Here is a 21,992-nt window from a genome sequence, read left to right on the forward strand (position 1 = left end):
TCCCGCAGGAACAAACGTCGTTGTCGTTAAAGTGAATAAATCCTTTGATTTCTTCCCACCGATTACAGTCCATCACTTCACTTACACATTGATGACCAAGCCTTTGAACTTAATCCCCTTATGTCAGAAATAGAATAATTGACAGGTGAATGCTTTGATTGATATAATTTTTGTCACTGGAAACCTTTCGTATTATTATTATTATTAATATGCAATCACATTTGGTAAAGAAAGTCTTCATGAATTCCGTAATGATAATGATATAAGAGTAATTACTTTTGCAACCTCAAAGAATTAAATTGTGTAGGTACCACTTTTAAACTTAAAGATATCCATAAATGTGCCTGGTCTTCTCCAGGTGGTAAAACTCATAATGAGATAGATAATATTCTCCTTGATAAATGAAGGCATACTAATATAATTGACGTTCGTTCACATAGAAGTGCTGACTGTGCCAGTGACTATTATTTAGAAATTGTTAAATTATGAGATAGACTCTCGGTGATAAAACATAAGCAACAAAATCTAAAAGATATAAAATTTAATACAGTAAAATTTGCTGATGTTAGAATTAAGAAAGATTAAAAATTAAACTGTCAAATAGATTCGATATATTGCAGGATTTAAATTATTATGAAAATATAAATGAAACAAACGTAAATAAGAATTGGGAACACATACATAATGCAATAGAATCAGCAGCGAAAGAAAGTATAGGATACAATAAAACAAGAAAAAGTGAGTCACGGTTCAATGTCATAACCTAATAGAAATAAGAAATCAGGCTAGACTTAGGTGGTTAAATAACTCTGATGATACAAATTTAAGAAAATTATAATATAATATAGCGAAAAGTTAACCGCACGTTTAGAAGTAAGATAGAGATTACTTGAAAAGTAAAATTAACGAAATTGAAAGATATAGCAAATATAAAAATATCATAGATTTACATCAAGGTGTAAAACTAAAGTATCAGAACTTAACTTGACTGAAATTCAACATGCTATTAAAAGGCTAAAGAATAACAAAGCACCTGACATTGATTTAATACCAACCGAGTTAATTCAATATGGTGGGAATTCGTTAATCCATAAATTAATTTGTTTAATGTGGAATAAAAACTAAATACTTCAAGACAGGATAGAATCCATAATTGTTCCGGTGTTCATAAAAGGTGATAAAATGAACTGCAATAATTAACGAGGAATTCTTCTACTCTCAACGTCATATAAAATATTAGCTTACATTCTTTTAATAAGACTAATCCCATATGCTAATGAAATTATGTGTGATAATCAGTGTGGATTTAAACTTAACATATCAACTATAGATACCATTTTTCATATCAGACAGATACTTGAAGAAAAGTGGGAACATAATAAAAATGTCCATCAGGTATTTCTTGATTTTAAAAAAAAGCATATGATTCCTACAGACTTTTAGCTAGAAGAAGCGGTCGTACTCAAATATCCCTCCGCTGGAAGTTCCAGGCTGTATGGTAGGTGACAGCACAATTTGCCGTGATAAAAATATGAGGGCAGTTAAATGAAAACAGAACACCCGCTACAAAGTGACAATGGAGTTTGTTTTATTCAAACGTAATTGCCACAAGTGTTAAGACATTTATCCCACTGGAAGACGAGACGATCAATTCCAGTCTTGTAGAAAGAGGTAGGTCGCTGACGGATCCATAACCTCACCCACTGTTGCACTTCCTCGTCCGAATGAAACCGACATCCACGAATTTCTCTCTTCAGGTCACTAAAAATGTGGATGTCACAAGGGAAAATATCGGGGCCGTACGGAGGATGTTGAAGCGTTTCCCAGCCAAATGTCTGAGGCTTATCCCTCACCAGATTGGCAGTATGGGGACGGCCGTTATCATGCAAAATTATGAGTCCGTCCGACAACATTCCAGAGCGTTTTGACTTTATGGCGCGTCGCAGTTTCTGCAACGTGTCTGCATAGCGCTACGCATTGATTGAGGCTCCACGCTCTAGGAAGTCGACAAGCAGAGGATCCTTGCAGTCGAAGAAGCAGCTCATCATGACCTTACCGGAACTCGTATGGGCAGCTTTGGATTTCTTTGTCGGGGGAGAATCGACGCGTTTCCATTGTTGGCTTTGCCGTTTGCTCTCGTGCTCAAAATGGTGGCACCTCGTTTCGTCCTGTGTGACGATACGTGACAGAAACGCATACCCTTCCTCGTGGTACCGCTGCAAATGACTCAGACATCCGGTCATTCTGTCAAACTTTTGTCCCTCCGTCAGTTGATGCGGAACCCACTGCGCGCACATTTTTCGGAACTGCAGGTGATCTTTGATAATGGCATGCACAGAGCCATGACTAAGGCCAACATGAAGACGAATTTATTCCTATGTGATTCGTCGGTCTTCCCGGATAAGACCATCGATCTTCCCAATCACATTAGGCGTAATGGCTCGATGGGCCTTTCCCGGGCGCGGATCGTCTTGCAGTGATGTGCGTCCTTCGCGGAATCTCTTCTGCCACTCGTGCACACTTGTCAGGAACATGCAGTGTTCGCCATACACTGCAGACATGCGACGATGAATTTCGCGTGTTCCAGCACCCATAGCCACCAAGAAACGAACTACACCTCTCTGCTCTTCTTTGCTTTGCCTCCGTTTCCAATGCTAGACGAACACACTTTTCACTACGCTCACCTCCTGAGCAATGACGAAGCAACTGTGTGAACCTGTGCGTTTTCACTATGCATTTCTCCTACCCTACAGATGTCAGTATTGATACGTAACAACAGTGTTACCAACTTTTACGAGGAATGTGTTTTATGGTGGGTGTTCTGTTTTCATTTGACTGCCCCTCATATATTGAAAACATCAAATGCTTTTGTGATTGCATAACGAACTAAATAACTAACTCTCTAGCCTTCTTAAACCCGAAATTTCGTGGCTGCAGAAACACATGCCTACCATCTGCCCCTATCCTGAGCAACATCTATATACTCTTTTCCATACCTACCAATCTCCATTAGGTCCATCTCAACATTATCCCTCCATCTTCGTCTTGATCTTCCTACTGGTCTCTTACTATCAGCTTTCCCTACAAGACTCCTGTAAACTCTTATTACGTCTCCCATTCGTGCCACTTGGTCTGCACACCTAAGTATTCTTGATTTAATCATTCCTATAATATCTGGACATTAATACAAATTATGTACTTCTAAATTATGTAACCTTCTCCACTTACCTGTTTTCTCATCACATTTAGGCCCAAATATTTCCTTAAGGATTTTTTTCAAATACTCTCAATTTACGTTCCTCTTTCAATGTAAGGGACCAAGTTTCCCATCCATATAATATTATAGGCAAAATTACTGTTTTGTGTACTTTAATTTTTTAGTTTCTTAGATATTAAACGAGATGATAAACGTTTATGAAGAGAAAAGTAACATACATTTCCTGAATTAAGCATGCTTTTTATTTCCCTTTTAATATAATTTTCATTTGTTAGTTTAACTCCTAAGTACTTGGATTTGGAAACTGGTTCAAACAAGATCTTATCAATAATTAGATTTTGAATTTTACCTAACGCTTGCTTTCGGCACGTAAATATATATTTAGTTTTCTCTTTGCTAACTTCCAAACCTATATCTTTAGCTGATTTGAAAAATATTTTAGCATTGTTCTTAATTGTATTTACATCATCCCCCAGTAAGTCTACATCATCTGCATATGCTAACAGCTGAGTCACCACACCGTTTTATTTTTAGTCCTTCGTTAGTTTCTTTCACCTTCCTAACAGCATATTCTAAGGCAAAAAGAAAGAGCAAAGGAGATAATGCATCTCCTTTTTTTTAACCCATCATGAATTGTAAATTTGTCAGACATAATATCCACACGAATTTTACTTCCTGTCTCACTGGTGCATACTTTCCTCATATTAACAAGCTTCTTAGGTATTACAAACTCTACTAATATATTATATAATTTATCTCTTTAGACTGAATAATATGCTTTTTTAATATCAATGAATAGCTGATGGACATTTTGATTAAATTCCAACTTTTTCTCAAGTGTCTGTCTGATGTGAAAAATTTGATCTGTAGTTGATCTGTTACGTTTAAATCCACATTGATAATCACTAGGGCTTGGAAGTTGAGGAAAAATCCTTCTTTTTCCTAGTGTCCGATGACGAGGCCCAACATAATATATGTTCATTTTGGGTCATTAAATATGTAATTAAAACTGGTTATTAATTAATTTGGATCACATTTATACGTTCTTTTTTCCGTTTTTAGGTCCTTTTTTGATATTTTTTGGTCTTTTTATAGGTCTTTTTTTTACTATTTTAAGGTCTTCAACTTCCGAGGCCTAATAATCACCTATAATTTCATTAGTATATGAGTTTAATCTTGCTAAAAGAATGTTAGATAAGATTTTATATGTTGTTGAGAGTAGAGAAATTCCACGATAATTATTGCAATTCATGTCATCAGCTTTTATGAACACTGGAACAATTATGGATTATTTGCAGTGTTGAGTTATTTCGTTTTTATTCCATATTAAACTAATTAATTTATGGATTTGACATATTAACAAATTTCCACCATATTTAATTAACTATGCTGGTATTAAATCAATGCTAGGTGCTTTGTTATTCTTTAGCCTTTTAATAGCATGTTGAATTTCAGTCAAGTTCTGAAACTTTAGTTTGTGCTGTATGAACTTCATTTACTTCCGATTTATCTCCTACATGAACAATTAAAAGGACATTAAAGTAGTTCTTTCATCTATTTCAAATATCGCTTGGATCATCCAAACATTCACATATTTTTGTCTATTATCAGGCTTACTTTAGATAACCACCCCTTTCTAAACTAATTTACACTTTTAAATCAATTTCTGATATTTTTATTTTTGCTGTTTGTTACAATTCTATAAAGTTTGCATTTCAAGTCACCTTTTTTATTCTTCTTCTAAATGGGAGGTTAACTTCCAGCTTTATTCTATTATAATTATTTGAATTTGTATGATAAAAGTTATTTAGCCACTTAAGTCTAGCCATATTAAATTATAACATTTATTATCAAACCAAGGCTTACAAAATCGATAGCTGAGTTATAGTAATATTGGTATTTTTCAGGAAAGATTAATTTCTGAAAAAAATCACTGACAAATTTATAACTGTCAGGTTTAAGCTTTCATAAATACGTACATGAAAGTCATGTTGGTTTTTCCTTGACGTTGTATTTATTTTTGCTTTGTAAGGAGCTTTCAAACCGAAGCGACAAGCTGCAGGCAAAAAATGACACCGTCGTTTCACATTCAAGTGACAAGATATTCTGGTCCCTTCTGTTTAAAGAAACATCGCAAAAGCATGCGCGAACTACAGACCTATGCAACATGATGTACGGAGTTGATAAAAGCATGTACCAATTTAGGTTATAGGGGATTAAAAAAGTGCACCCTGTGCTTAGCACTACGCCATGACACTTTCTTGATCCGGTCGCGAGCTTCAAATGCTACAAATTTGTCCCTTTACCACGCTTGGCTGACCATCGGGGGGGGGGGGAATTCCTTGTATTTCCTAGCCTCCTCAATAGAGCGCGTACCATACCTTCTTAGCTTCAATTTATCTACAGTTACACACAGACCCACCAAGAGATGTCGTTGCAAAATTTCAAAAGATGGGCAATTAAACGTGAACTAAGTTTACACCGGATGCCTCCCGATATTGCTAATGTAAAGCAAATTTAAACAAAATAACCAAAAATACAAGGACAAAAGCAAGTGGGGTCTCACGTTTAAGTACAATGTAAGGCACAGGCACCTATAAATGGTATAAAACATAACTTCCCATATATGTAAAATGGGAGACAGGATAATTTTAGCCTTACAGAGACGTTGTTGGAAAACAAACAACTCATACGTGATAGCATGATGGTGAGGTTGGCGTAAAAATTTGGCAACTATTCAATTACTTTTGAGGAAAAGGGTAATAGAAGAATTGGCCTATATGTAGTTGGTCAGACTTCTGAACATCTGAATGAAAAACTCAGCTCATGTTCAAAATTGTCTGACTCTGTAATTGTCATGATTGGCTCAAACTATATTCTAGGTTTCAAGTCTTTAGAGGATATTAAGCAAAAACTGTCGAGAACTTTGAGATTACTTGCAAATCGTACCAAAGAGATAAATTGGTTAGCCATTCATGGTATACCAAAGATAATGCGAAACCGATATTCTAGTGTAATGGAGAAATTTAAAGGGGTAAATGATCATATTGCCTCATTCCATGATGGCAACAAGGTGAAGGTACATAACATCTCACCTTTGTTGTTTGATGTCAATGGCGAATTTAGGTTGGACTTGTTTGAAGAGTTCATCGGTATTCCTTCAATTGGAAGAATTGACTAAATTCACTGTAACAGGGAGGGAATGATTCAAGTATTGGATTTCCTTCGTGTGAGAGGCATTTTCAAAAGATTAGGTTGTCGAGAATACAATCCCAGTTCACAGATTGTTGATGAGGCTGATGTGCATGCTTTTGAAGAACGACTCAGAGAAGTTGAACATTCTGCTTATTCGGGAAACTGTCGGAGGGCTCTCATCAATGGGTAGGGGATGAGAGCAAGTTAATGTGTCCTGCTGTAGCTTTTGTAAATAATGATATAGAGGAGGTAGATTTATTTGATTCCACAAATTATCTGGTACCGATCAATGTTAATTATCACAGAAGGACGTCTGCTTTAATCAAAGTATCAATTTTAGATAAAGTATATACTGCGTTATGTGATAGTGGGACAGAACTGAGTGTTATGAGTTACGATACTTTGAAATCTCTGTCGTCTCTTATCTCACGACCGAGACTAGAACCCTCGTCTAATATTAGGTTAGTCGATTGTTCGGGAACAAAATCTAAATCAATAGAATGAATGACAAAATTGATGAATTATTTAGGTGGGTTTAATAATTATGTCCAATTAGTCGTTGTTAAAAATTTTACTGTTTAGTTCATTTTAGTTTAGATGTAATTTATAATTTACATGGAGAGTTGAATTTTGATTGCGACGCTTTCTTTTACAACACTCCGAATGGTAAAATATTTTTGAAATTCACTCTGCTGGAGAGTGTGGGAGTTCATTATACAGACTTGAATGTCACCAAAGTATCGCTTGCCCCGAAGGAATCTTTCAGTCCAGATGTGTCTCTCATATTTCTGAAAGAATGAAGGATTCTCTAGGTTTGGATCAAATTGTCTACAGGTCTTGTTGAAGTTTGAGACCATGTTCTCTGACAAGCGTGGACTTTGCAAGGGATATGTCCACAAAATGGAGTTGGGCACAAATGTCCCGATTGTGGCGAAAAAGTACCCAATTTCATATGCATACAGAGACAGAGTCAAAGAACAGATAGATCAAATGTTGAGTTGGGATGTGATTGAGTTGTCTGACTCAGAATATCGCTCTCCTCATCTTGTGGCCCCAAAGCCGAATGGTGGCGTACGTCTATGCGTCGATCACAAGAAATTGAATCAACATGTTAAACACATTCAGATTGCGCCTCTTAAGATAAATGATTTGTTGTCCTCTTTTCAAGGCTACAGATATTTTACTGACTTAGATTTAGGGAATGCTTATTTTTCAAGTCCCACTTCACCCTGATAGTAAAAAGTACACGGCCTTCTCTTTCGAAAGAGTGTTATACCAGTTCAATAGAGTCGTCTTCGGATCTATTAATGGAACAGCAGTTTTCGTAGACGTGATGAACAGGGTTCTTGGCTCATTCAGAGATTTTGTTGTCTGCGTAGATGATATAATTGTCAAATCTAAGGATTATGGGTCTCACCTTAAACATGTTGAATTAGTTGAAGCGGGATTCACATTGAAAATCGAAAAATACAAATTTGTCTTAAAAAAATTGAATTTTTTGGGACACGTAATAACAACGGAAGGTTACATGAAGGATCCAGCTTATGTAGAGATCACAATTAATTTGCCCAAACTTGAAAACTTAAAACAATTACAAAGGGTCTTTGGGTGCTTTAATTGGCTCAATAGGTACGTACAAAATTATGCATTGGTGGCACATCCAGTGTATGATATATTGAAACAAAAAACAAAGTAGAAGTGGTCTGATGAGGCTGACAAAGCATTTCAGAATTTGAAAGATTTGGTTGTCAAAGAAGTGACTTTGAATTATCCTAATTTTGGTGAGAAATTTTATGTTCAAACGGATGCATCTATCATGGCCGTGTGCACGAACGAAGATCAAATTTTAAACTCGGATCGGGAAAGGATCACTGGAAAATTCCATTGCGCGAAGACGGTTAAACACTTGATCGCGATCTAGGAACATCAAAACGAGTTTATCTTCTGATCGGCCATTCGCAACCGTTTTGGTGTGTGATCCTGGTTCACGATACTGACGCTTACACTGCAGGCAGTTGTTTTTTAATATAAAGAGAGCGGAAAGTGATATCGAGCGTGTGCAAACGCTAGAGATGTTGGATGTACAATGCTGATAATTCGAGAACTATGTTAACTAAAAACTGCCAAAATAATAATAATAATTTGTGGTTCTGTGGTGCAAAGTCGTAATGTTTCTAGACACTGCACTTTCTATTCCAGAACGCAAAACATATATAAATGTCATATATTACGTGCAAGGTAAATTAGAACAGAGCAATGTTTACGAAATTTCGACATGGTGTTGGAAATATGATTGTATAAACTTACGAAAATACATGTTACTGGCTATTTACACGACACGACAATATAAATATATAAGAATTAAGAAATGAAAAATTCAAATACTTACCACAGTACAGTAATAATAGAAAAATAATAATATATCTTTATTGAGCGCGCGAGGTTCAGCGTACGCTCTTCTCTCAAAATCGAATACAACTCGTAAGGCATTAAAGTCCCGTAGAAGAAGATTTCATGCTTTCTCCTCCTTTTGTGTTGTGCCGTCAGTTCTTTTTTAATATTATTATTTTCTTACACTCCACTACATCCTTGTACATATTGACAAGTTTGATTAGTACATCTCTCAAATTCAGAGAAGTTTGCAACCCGAATTATTTTCTTCTCCTACATGTTGATACTTTAACACATCACATTACTCTATGGGGTTCTTGATTGTCATTTATTTTAGCCATCCAATCAGGTATAGCCTTACAAATTAATCTCGGATCAGTTGAACGGAATCTCCTGAACGTCGTTTCTCGTTGATACCATGCAAATCTTTAAACCAAGTTCATTTGAAGTGGATTAAAATTGATCTCGTTCATCTGAACTTCGAAATAATCGGCGTTGGTGCACGCGGTCATCATTGGTACCAGTTAGATTGTGAGGCAATGAAACCATTGGGATTTGTCAGCAGGCTGCTCAAACCATACAAGAAGGCATATACTTCAACAGAGATTGAAGTTTTGGCCATTTTATACACCATCAATAAATTTGTTACATACCTCAAGGGCCGACAGTTCTTGGTAATTTCCGATCACAAGTCACTTACGTGGCATACGTGGACTCTAGCCACTGGTTTATCCAGTTGCAGCAATTATCTTTCGTCGTCTAATATTGTAAACGGTCGGAGAATGTAGTGGCTGATACACTCAGTCGCAGCTTCCCGAATACAACGAAAATGGCTTTTAAAATAAATGAAGTAGTGCCTTTGCCTTCAAGTAAACAATTTGTTTCTAAAGAAAAGTTGCAAGCTTTGCAACCAGAAGATCCATATCTTAAGTCAATTCTTATGCATTTGCAAGTGATTTTGTGAAAGACGCAGTTGTTTGGCGTTCTTAAATTCTATACATTTTGCTCTTTGGATGGTTATGCATATACCGATTGATGTACAAATTATCATTAAGATCGCTTTGGGAAACCTCATGGTTTATTGTTGTTGAAACACTTGTTGGAAACTGATTCAGCACACAGTTTATAAAATAAAAAAGTCATCCGAGTTCTAAATATACGTAGGTTACTAAAAGGATCCTTATCACACGTTCTCTTTTTGATAAAACACAGTTGGAAGTGATGATTGTTTCTCGTTAATTTTGAACACGCTGTTGGCTGGCTGAAGGAGGGAACTGAAGAAGAAGTGACTGAAAAGATGGATACCGAAGCATTGCAAGAAATGCGTGTGGAGCGGGACTTAATTTGAACGTACCTAATAACTCAGGAGCTGTCTAGCTTTGAAAGTGATATCAGCCCGAAAAGTTCGATACCAGGAAGTTCCGGAGCATCTTTAATTTGGAGAGGTGGGACAGTATATGTGAGTTTTTGGTATCGAAATATATGCCAAAAGTGAAGCCTCTGGTTCACTGTGAATGTAACCTGTAGTGGAAGGTAAGTACGTTTTTAACCTTTCATAACAAGGGAAGCGATTTCAAATGTTTCGTGTCGCTATGAACGGAGTTTCGAGTGTACTTTAGCTACGAATAGAGTTGACAGCTAATGATGAATTGTTTGCCAGTTGTTTGTATTAAAAAATATTGGCTGCGTACGGTTCCCGCCAAATAAAAAGGTACGGACGCCATATTGCTTTGACCACATTTGCCAGTTTGAAATGTAGGTCACGCTAATATTCAAGTAGCGGTGAAACAAAACAAACTCATCGAATTTCAATCCTTCGCTTATCGGATCAAATGATCATTGTGAAGTGCTATTTGCATTAAAGAGGGAAGAAACGGAAGATGGAACGTCGTCTGTTTTGGAACTTATTCGGTTCAAAGGAGTGCTCGAATACGCAAACTCGTGAGTGATTTCATATACATTGTAAGAATCGGGATTATACATATACGCATCAAGGAAATAATAAAAACATTTCTTAAATCATTTTGTATTTGAAACGTACAAACAGAATACATTGTTCGCTCGCAAGCGCATGAATTGCGATTGCAGTAAGTTTATTGTTAAAGAAGGCCTTTGAGCTTTGGTATTAAGTACTGGGTTACTGGTGCAATATGGATGCATCTACGATGTTATATTTAATACGTGGTAGTTAAAATTCTGTTTGATCAAAAAAGTAAGACGAACAGTTTCAAGAACCCGCTACCTAGATTAGAACAAATTTTGTCGTAACCTTTAACAAGGATCAAGGTAGATCATTTATACTACATATTCTGAAATTAAATTTAGAAAGATTTATAAATAAACATATCGGTCAGTAAAACAAAAATGCTCTCATATTTGTATAAATATCACGAGGTATCTCACCAGTAGTGTCTTATATATTGTGTACTAACATTATTTCCTTACAGGTGGGGAATTTTGTATGCATATCAAAATCCATTTACTTTTGGGGTAAAAGGGTCAATCGTAAAGTAAAAGGACTGATTTATTTGAATGGGAAAGGGAATATGTTGATCTGTAAATTGAAGTGGAACTAGTACAGTAGTTTGGTAGATGCTTCTTTTTTTGTAACCTTCAGGCCTATGGACCTCCAAACCGCGCTTCGTGAGATGATGGACGGGAGTGACATATCCAATATGGTGTGGGCAATTTGGTAATTCCGAAAGTCTGGGTTGTTGTGTTGGGGTTTTGCAATCTGGTTGGATCAGAGGATCATCGAACTTGTGGCCTACCGTAATAAAATATGCCGCGCTCCTTCCTCTTCCTCCAAACAATTGTGTGCATGCATTTAAGACAAAACTGTTTAGCAGCAAGAGTCTGAAGTACTTAGAACAGAGGTTCACGAACTTTATCGTGTCACGGCGCCCTTAGTGATTCAATATTTTTCCGTGGCCCCCAACTCAGAATATAGGCCTATCTATGCAATGGTCAGTTAGTGCGGTTAGGTTGCTTGTCTTAAGTTAAAAAATAAACACATATTTCAAATTCAGAAACATTTTATGTGTAAAAAGTACTAAAACAATGTGTAGACATACAAGCAAAATGTTCATTTCAGTGAAAATATTGAATATTTGGCGGCGCCGCTGTAAGCCCGCCATAGAGCGCCGCGACCCACACTTTAGGAACCACTGACTTAGTAGTTATAACTTATCTCTCTGGTAATTTCCAATGATTTACAGAAAACAATAAAATTGCGAGCGAAGCGTAAAAGAAAATTTTTAGATCAACATTTTTGCAAACTGAAAGCAATACTGATTTAATATGGCACAACAAATATCATGGGGCGCCATGCCATTGTTTTTCACATGTTTTCTTCATCTAGATCGTTCTACGCCCAGGTCCAACTCCCGCCGCCTCCCAGCTACTGCTGTGAACTTGACAAGGCTGTAACAGAAACAAAAATTGCAAGCGAAGCGAGCAAGACAATTTTACGAAATGTATTTTTATTTGTATAAAAAATTATATCGAGGGGGGGGGGAATTGCCCTTCTGTGCCCCCTGCAGGTGATCTTGGTCGTCTGGAAGAAATAATGCAAGAAAGACTCCATCTTGAGTATCCTTTTGTCCTGCTACTCTTACATTCTACTAGTCTTTCTTTCTTTTACCTCAATGTTTGCCCCCCTTGTCCCACTAGAATTGATTTCCGTCCAATGTTGGGGAGGAGCAATGACCATTTCACCCCTGTGGTTGCGCCACTGTAATACCCTGTAGTTACTTTGAACTTTAATCGGCTTGAAAATACTGAATTTTCTTTATGATTAAAAATAATGTATAATAACGGCGATAACCTTCCTCTACACTAACTTTATAGGTGAAAGTTAAATAATATAGGAACATGGACGTCTGGAAGACGGGGGGGGGGGGAGGGGGGCAAGAATGACCACACCTCACCCTTAGAAATCGAATGTCAACCTAAAAGTATATATTTCACACGTAAAATTTGATTTCAGTCACACTAATGAATATTTATGCAATAGTTTCAAATTAAAGTAATGTCTTTTAAGCGTGCAACACTATCATCGGGGTAATATGCCCCATGGAAAAATAACTTGCTTGTACCTCCGTGGAGAAAATCTCCGGACTTCCATGATTGGGGGGGGGGGGTAATTGCCCACCCTTGCCACCCACCATGTGCGCACGCCTGTGATGTAAGGTGTGTAACTTATTTCATGGTTTAAGGGCAGGAGGGACAGATTGTGTAGAAAGAGAGGTCTGTGAGCTGGATGTCGTAGGAGAATAAGAAAACTTACCATAACTCTTATGTGGGTATTATTATTTTATCTATTGTTCTATTGAGAATATCAAATTTCGATGGCCTAGAAAATCGTGTGAACAGAGAAAGGTCTCATAGAAAATTTCAGTTATCTGAGAAAAAGTCGAAACTCCCATTTGATTATCCTTATCTAAAGTTGAATGTTGAGGCTTTTCTCTATAAGGAATGCATTAGATTCTGAACAAAAATATTATCATATTTCTCAAACATCGTGTCTAGATTGATACTCAACTTTAAAAACCGCTTCCATTTGCAAAATGGAGATAAATAAATTCATACTCCTTTTAAAAGCAGCAGAGTTTTTTACTAGCAGCGCCAATTCCAACGATATTGAAATAAATTCAAACCTGGTTCAAAATAGTCACTCTTCTCCTTAACATTTAAAAGTTTTGCCTGCACAGGGAACCGAAATAAAGAAGTGTCTTGATATTGTATGTGTACTTTTGTAAGTAGAAATTTGATGTTTCAGTTTGCAGTAATTCATTCCATTTACATTGTATTATTTTCTGTCTAATCCAAAGGAAACAGTAATCGCAAGCAATCTTAGTTAATACTTTCCCTCGACAGAATAATTTCCCCCTCTTGTCATACTTGAAACAGAGCATCGTTGGACAAGGATTCCCGTATCGTTTAAAATTAGCTACCATTGATCAATCATATTATTTGTGCTGTTAAGACCTAAGTCGAAAGGGGAGCTTCTTGTTTGAAAGCAAAGTATACTGTATCTACCGTAAACAGAAAATTCCATGAGTATCATATGAATCTCTGGTCAAGCTTGTCCGATTATATTCTTGTTATCATTACTGTTTTTTAATTAATTTATTATTTTTCTACTTCCTGAGGCTACAAAACAATGCCTAGTTTTGTTAGCAGTGTTTGCAAGCTGACTGATCGTATGGTCAGTGGAAAGAAATACGTCAAAGTAGACACAGCATTAGTACGAGGATGAAAGTAGATTCTGCAGTATGTTTATTTGAGAATATTCTACTCCTTTGTCCCCTTGCCGTCCGATATAATTAATTGTGGATGGAACAGTCAGACAATAAAGAAAACTAAGTGGAAACTGATTCATGGAATGCTCTCTCACACAAACTTTGATTCACGGAAGGTCCACTTTTTTTTACTAACATATTACGAACACCATTCTTCGCTCCTTCATTTGATAAACTCAGTCACACAATATCAACCTAGTTGTTGTAATCTGGTATGTATTCTTAAGTCATTTACCCATCTTTAACTTTGACAATAAAGTAAGAAAATGATGTAGCTACAAACTTACTTTTTTATATATATTTTGCAAAAAAGTATTTGTTTTCATATTTTTGAATCTATCATTATGAGACCTCAGGAGTAGTGCTGGATCTACAACTTTTGGGACCTCCTGCAAAATGTTACTAAAGGCCTCTTCTGTATGAAATACTACTTGTGATGAACGGAAATGTCAAAGGTTTTTAGGTAGCTATTGTAATTTTCACACAGAAGTTTTGTAAAAATCATGTGTAAATGAAACTTTTTGATAAATCACATTTGAGATTCTTAAAAAGAGAATTCAGAATTGGAACAATACCTGTTTCATAATATTTCTGCTATTGCTCTGCTTTTGCTATCGGCTCTTCGTGTGTTGTGTTTGGTTGGGTATGTAGTGGTGGTTATGCAAGCAAATCAAGTTTGATGGCCTCAAAAGTAAGTAGTAATTTCGTTTTCTCCACGGTATTTTCGACCTTGCTCTACTGTGTTGTACTTCTAACACTTGCGATTAGAAATAAATTAATGTTCAGTTAGTGGTATGGAGCATCAAAAAGAAGAAAACCGAACACTACTGAAGCTTAGCCAACTTAAAACGAACAATCCTTTCCCCTTATAATATTTCGGCGGTGTTTTCTTCTATGCTCTGCTTTGCTGGACACAATATTCTATATTTATTGTATAACATACACATATTTAAGTACGTAAAGGACATGGCAAGGGCTCCCTAAAAACTTGCTCATACCCTCCCTCACCCCTCACTGTTGGGTTTCGCGTTTATAGATACGGACAGCACTATACAGAAGAGGAATTCCTTATTACAGACGAGAACGAGAGTGGCTTCCTCGTACACGAGACAAGACATGCTTTTGCAAATTGTCTCATAACATTCCTCTATGCCCACTCACTCATTTTTTATGGTCTGTCACTTAAGTTATTAAAAATGTGTGGGGCTCCGACATATTTTGACCAAATCCATACATCCGGCGATGAGGAGAGAGTAAATTCGCCTGAGGAAGATGCTTGCAAACAGTTTCAAATCCTTTTCAAAGACGGAAGGAGGAAAAGGTAGAAGGGGAAAACGACGGAAAACAAAACCAAATGCATTGTATTACAACGTCTCTGCCAGCTTCTGGCCCTCCCCTCACGACAAGATGAGCGCGTAACAAGCCTCATCTCGCAGGGTATTTTGGCAAATGCACACAAAACTGATAATTGTAAACCGCATTTTAAAACGTTTCGGATGTTAAAAATTTCAACTTTATACATATTTGAAACACTTAGTTTATACACGAGACGAAATCGCACTATCCAAAGAACATAGATTACAATATAAGACAAAAAAATAATTTTGATATTCCCAAAGTTCGGCTACCAAAAAGGACCATTTTACACAGGTCTCCAGTTATACAATACTTTACCAAATAGTTACAAAAATTTTGAAGTAACCACGGTCTTTAAATATAAGAGGGAAAATTGCTATTAGAATAGGCATTATATTCAGTTAAAGAGTTTCAGGAATTAAATAATTGGACGAGTTAAAGTTACAGTGGTGTAAGTCACTTTTTAAAATAAAAGACTTCGCCACAGAAACCAGAGCTATATAAGTCAATCTGTTAACAGAAAACGTGAAGTAAGTCATAGATTCATTGAACAGGCAACAGATGACAGTTCAAGGTCTAGTGATAAAGGAAACAGCTGTTGTGTTGATCAGCAAAGTACTGTGAGTCAGACACTTTTTTTAAAAAATAAAAGTGACTTACACCACTGTAACTTTAACCCGTCAAATTGTATAAAATCAATTTAGATTGTACACATTATATAATATTGTACTTTTACAACATTTGTCCACTATTTAATTAGAATTTAAATGTATAATTTGTTTTGTTGATTATAGATTGTATTATACATATTAAACTATTGTTAAAAGCATAGTGCCGAATTGATGTATGTGTATGTATATATATATATATGTATATGTATATAGCTATATAAAATGGTACATATAATATGCAATGTCAATACATTGTATTTTGTAAACTACATGTACCAATGCTCCTCAGGGGTACTTTCGGTGTGAAAAGTTCTCAATAAACTCAAAGTGAACTTACACATCCATCTCAGTGGCATGGAGGATAAGCAGAGGCGTTGTCACCGGGTGGGTTAGGATGGGCATCACAAATCCTGAAATATTCTTAGCTCTGCCGTTCACTCAAATAACAATATGGGAAAAATTATGAAGGCAATAAATATTTCAATGCGATCACTTTATATAACACAGCTAGAAACGCTTTGAACCGATTGTCTTTGACATATGTAAGTAAAGAGGGGAGAGGACAAGAAAGAATTGTTAATTTCTATTGTGTGACTTTGTGTTCTTTCGTTCGATACATATTTCAAGGCTGGTCAACTTCTCAATAATGAACTAAGATTGACGCCTCATGCTGCCCCTGAACCCTTCCAAGGACAAATTAATATTTTACTCACTGTATTCATTTTAACCCTTATTATGTGGGGACCACAATACAAGTTGATTGCCACCTAGAAGTTTGATCCTTAACTATTCAAGGGTGGAAGCAACTAATGCTATTTTTCTTTCAAGAGGGAACAGAAAAATATGACCCTTTTTTCCCTCTGTAGATGAAGCTGTATTGTATTCATTGCTTACATTTTAATCGTTACAACTTGGCGTACATAATCATCTTGTTTGCAACCTACAAATGTTGTTATTAAGTACTGGAGGGTGTAAATTTTCAACACATTGGACCAACAAGAAAGCTCCTGCCTTATCCCTTATTATATATATATACAACAATATAAGACAAAATCCTTGAAAAAATCGGAATGTGCCATTCAGTGTAGCATGTGTTACGTATTAGGTTTAGAGATTGGGCATACTTTCAATAATTTCCACCTTCCAGAAAAAAGATGAGGAAAGGTTCACATAGTGGCAGGTAGTTTAAATTTGGACACCATTTTATTACATACCGCAATATGTTATCCAAGTTGCACGATATCTTTGGTTTCAACTCTTATATTGCCGTTTATGCTTATTCGATGACGATATCACTCTGCATGAACGAGGAACCTGTGTCTAAATATTCATGGCTTTAGTTATGAAGTCATCGTAACCAACGAGCTTTCAGGTACAACTAGATTTTCGCTTTATGCTATTAATGCCTCCATAGTCACCCGTTGGATAAATTTCTCACTCCATCACTCCAACCACCTCTCACTAACAACGCTGACCTAAACTCGAATTGGCGTTCTTCTCTTTCCCTTTGGGGTCTGCATCACACATCCTGGAGGTGACATGGAGCTGACAACTCTCTGTCTTTCAGTAGACACCCTCTCCGTCCACTGTTCTCACAAAGCAAGCAGCAAACTAGCCCACTCTAGTTCTCTGCACTTTTTGACACTAGGTGAAGTGCAGTAAGTGTTAAACTGGTGCAAGGAAATGACACTCAACCAAGTAGACGAATAGCATTGTCATGTTTAGAAGATTCAACAAATGCTTGTCTGCTGCTTTAAACGTTCATGTCATTAGCACATACAACACACATTACATATTGCACACGGTGCAGAAACCAAATACACTACTTGTTACAAAATCAACGAAGTAGACGATTGATTGAGTTTGTGTTTTAAGTCCACCTTATTCACAGTAAGGCTAATTGGGACTGGACCTACAGTTTAAAGTAGGATCCGAACCACTATGTGCCTCCACCGGGTATCGAACCCTGAACAAGTCGACGACGCTACCACTGCGCCATCGAGGATGCTCTCGAAGTAGACAAGTCGGTGTTGCACCGTGTAGACGCGCGAATGCTGGAGAGTGAAAAAGTTCAACTACCTACCGTCTCACAGGCTAGATGCTACATCATGAAAAGTTCCAGTGACGTAGGCAGCCCAGTTTTGACTTTTTTAAACAGATCGTTTAAATTCTGGTGCAGAAGCTGTTTTCATAATGTTATGCATTATATGAAGCATTATTTCAAACACATTGTATCTAAATCCACAGTACATTTCTTGTAAGAGCAATTTGTTTACCACCAGTAAACGCAATAACTTTAAGACACTCAGGAGCGTAAATTATATTTAAGGCGCTACACCATTTTCTCACTCATTTTGGATGAAGGGCCGAGAGTGTCTAAAATCTACTTTCATACGATTTTCTGTTTCTCTTACATAATTCCTGTGAGAAATTTCAATTTGCCTCTTGACTGCTTCCAGCAGAAATTCAAACTCCGCGCGATTATCAATTCAGCTTTTGAATTTTTATGATGGCGAGATTTGCTTCATGTACAGCGTAAAGAAGGTAGTGTGACTGTGATAATTTATTTTTATAGAGATGGTTGATTCGGAAGCTATAAGAAGATTTTCGTAAGAAAATAAGAAAAACACTCTTTCATTATAGAATTCGTCCCAGAGAATATTATCAATATTACGTTATATGGTTTCGAAATATGCTTTTTCAAACTTTTCATTGTGAACATTACATAGAATTAGTCGATTCTGTCTTCATTTTATCGCTTTTATTAAGGAGCAGTTCAATGCAAAGTTCGGGATGGTCCCTATCTTGTATTTTACGTATAACTACTGTCGTTTGTATATGTGTTTTACGATATGACTTAAATTGTTGTAAAATGGCACTGAGAATAAATAATTTGGCCTCATTTTTTGTTCATTTTGTTTTATAGATTCTTACGTAAACAGAGAGTTGAATCTTAAGTCAAGTGTTATATCGTTGACATGGTAGCCAATCACTTGCATGTAACTGAATTGCCAATATCTTATCATGCAAGTGGGAAATACCCTTATGTTGTCTCAACCAATCGGTGCTTTGAATGTTCAAGTGAATGACGAGTGGCACGTTCGTGTATCCGAGGACAACAAAATGGCGCCGACTTTTACCCATGAACATGTGCCTCTTTTCACACGTTTTATGTACCATACTCAAATTGACATATATGCTATTTACTGTTATGTATAAATATTTATTTCAAATAGCCAAGCGAATGTATGGTGTTACAAAGGCAGAACCGCAATTGAAATATTGCTCTCTGGGCCCTGTTACATTGTTTCCCGTTCCAGAATGTTTTCTATGAATATTTTGTGGATGTAGGTTACTACATAATTAGTGTGCTGGTTGATTAATTAATAACTTATCAAATTTGTAATTCCGTTAAAAGTGACTGATCTCTAGGGCGACTGAGCTTACATAGTGAAGAAAAAGGATAAAAGTATAAATGGGTGCCATGACCTTGTTAAATATTCTGTAGTAACCATATCATGAAGATATTGAAGGAATCCTCAGCCAGGATGTGGATTTGGACGGGTTGTACATAATGCACATATGCTTCATAACAAAGCTTTTTACCTTACATAAGTTTCACGCAACTCAGAATTCTTATGTATTTTGAAACATGCGACAATATCTTTTGAGTCACTGAACTCTTTCTAAAATAAATTTCCAGAGCATCCCACATACAAACAAGGAGGAAAATCATCAGTTGTGAATCTACTTGTTTCGAAAAACATGATATCTAGCTAATATTGTTAACGGATGAACCAAAATCGAAAAAGGGTTTGAAAATGGGAACCCATATACTGAATTTATAGGACTTCACGTCCCTCCTCCGCCACCACACACAAAGAAAGTTGAAAACACTTAGCAATAATATATACAACCAATTTTCCCAATAGCAACATCAGAGATATGTTCACTGATATTGTCCTTGATATTTCTTCGCACGAAGTAACATAAAATCCATCGCCACTGCAACAATTCACGAAACAACGATTCAGCAAAACTGCAATATGCGTAAGGTCTCGGATCGTGATATTATCCTGCATTTTACTCTTATTGTAAGAATTAGTGATCAAAGTTTCCTGTGTCAATACTGTTAAATTCCTGTGCCCCTATCCGGATCTGCTTGGAGTGAACCTGCATCGCGATGTATACACAACAATATAAAACTATAATTGCCCTATATTAGCATTCAAAATTGATATATTAACAATTACAAATGTCACAACGTTACAGCAAAATAGTGGCCATTCTGAAGCGTGGCCACGTGAATTTTATAGGCTGTGATTCTCACAAGAGCTTCTCCAAATCCGTCGTTAATGACAATAGCCTTTAATTAAGATGCAATTCAGTTCACTAGGCTGCACCCATGTGTCGCATGAGTACCAATCGGAGCAACAGAATATCAGTAGATTGAGATATCAGATTTCTTATATATTTTTTTTAAGGACGGGTTAAATATTGTTAATAATATGATCACATATTAAAATTAATATAAATTGAAAGTCAAGTCGTTGTACAAACTTTTATCTTTGTAGCTTTCACAGTCTTCTAAATAGTCAAACCAAGAGGAGTAACGGTGTACGATTATAATCTTATCATGCCTTAACAATAAATGAATTCCTACTTTTATTTGGTGGAGATAGATAATTTCCGCCAAATCAACAGGACATGACATGACATACAAATGGACGGAACAATTTTCAGGAATTAAGTTATATATCTAAATCTGTTGGTACACCAAATTACATATATGTAAATTTTATATACTACTTAGATATCCAAGATATATCTATTGTAGGGTATAGGTATCAATTGTTTCTGTTCTAAACGAACAGACACTGCGATCGAGATTAGTGTAACAATCTTTTGTTACAATGAAATCAACATGTATCGATTAGTGATGAGACCAATGCATGGTATAACAATCGTAAGGAGTTGCTATTTTCACAGGGTTTCAAGGTTCCAAGGTTCCAAGTTTCCAAATTGGATACTGAGAGCTTAGATGAATTTGGAGACGTTCAAATTTGGGTCTTCCCGACTTTCATTGGTTTGTTTTGCTCTCATAGATAAATTGGATTCTCCAATGACAATATTTCATTTTGCGTGAAACAATCATTTGCTAAATCTTCCCATATGTTGGTCCCAGATATATCGGACCTGTCACTTTTAATCAATTATTATCACTTGCAGTTATAGTTCAGCCGAGGAGGTAAGCTAAGTGAGGTAATATTCGTCGGGTTCCTCAAGACAGAAAAATATATTTTCTTAAAATGTGATCATATTCTAAGTTCTAAGAAAATGCGATTTTTATTATTTTATTGCTGTGCTTGTAATCATTTAAAATATATTTTTAATGTAGATGAAACTAATCCACTATTTACATAGGGTAACTTCGGTGAATAACGCCACCAATTGGTCATTTTGTTCCATAACTCATACATTTTTATTGTTAGAAACATGAAACTTACATGTTTAGGAGAATGAACTTTCCTCTATTGTGTAATAATAAAATATTGATTGCACTGTTATAATGAAAGCAATAAAATACGAAATTCTGTGTTAATGCAAAATGGCGTTATTTCCAGACCTGTCGGGTAATAACGCCATGTTCTTAATTACAAGTAAAACATTCACATTATCTTAATTACAAATAAAACATTCACATTTTCTTTACTAAACTGTACTAGGAAAAATAATTACTGTAGTAAGTTATTAGAAAAAGCATGTCTTTTTTTTGTCTTTTCGCGATACCCAGTCCCTCAAAGTTCTGCGAGGAATTTGGAACAAATGTGCAGCACATGCTATCTTCATTCCTTGTTT

General features: G+C 36.2%; 1 protein-coding gene across 3 annotated transcripts in view; it reads left to right on the top strand.

Moving 5' to 3' along the window:
- Positions 1–21,992, top strand: part of LOC145994348 (uncharacterized) — a 215,917-nt gene that overhangs the window by 15,869 nt on the left and 178,056 nt on the right. The window lies entirely within an intron of this gene.

The sequence above is a fragment of the Lepisma saccharinum genome, chromosome 10 (assembly GCF_977018435.1).
Source record: "Lepisma saccharinum chromosome 10, izLepSacc3.1, whole genome shotgun sequence".
Lineage (NCBI taxonomy): Eukaryota > Metazoa > Arthropoda > Insecta > Zygentoma > Lepismatidae > Lepisma > Lepisma saccharinum.